The following is a 325-nucleotide window of genomic DNA, read 5'->3' as shown; positions in this document are numbered from 1 at the left end:
ACACTGAATATTGAGTAGGGGGCGGGGTTTAAAACATTTCCTCAAGTCATCTGAGGTTGGTATTGCGCTGATGTTTGAGTGATATTAGCTCCTACAGCAAGTTCACTATAGACTTCAGGAATACTGCCATCAGTTCAGCAGTGTGAAGTGTGAAGGACGGAAGATTCACCTCTGAGGAACGGTTATCTCTGTGTTAACAAACATTAAAGGAGATCTAATGTGCTCATACAAGCTGTAAACACGTCTCTGCTGTCTCTAGAGAGAGAGTGTGTGTGTGTGTGTGTGTTCGCCACGGGTCGTCTTGTGGTCGGGGCCTGTGAGCGGA

The sequence above is a fragment of the Danio aesculapii genome, chromosome 22, assembly GCF_903798145.1.
Source record: "Danio aesculapii chromosome 22, fDanAes4.1, whole genome shotgun sequence".
In the NCBI taxonomy this organism is placed as follows: domain Eukaryota; kingdom Metazoa; phylum Chordata; class Actinopteri; order Cypriniformes; family Danionidae; genus Danio; species Danio aesculapii.
The sequence above is the reverse complement of the archived record's forward strand: the minus strand, read 5'-3'. Positions refer to the sequence as shown.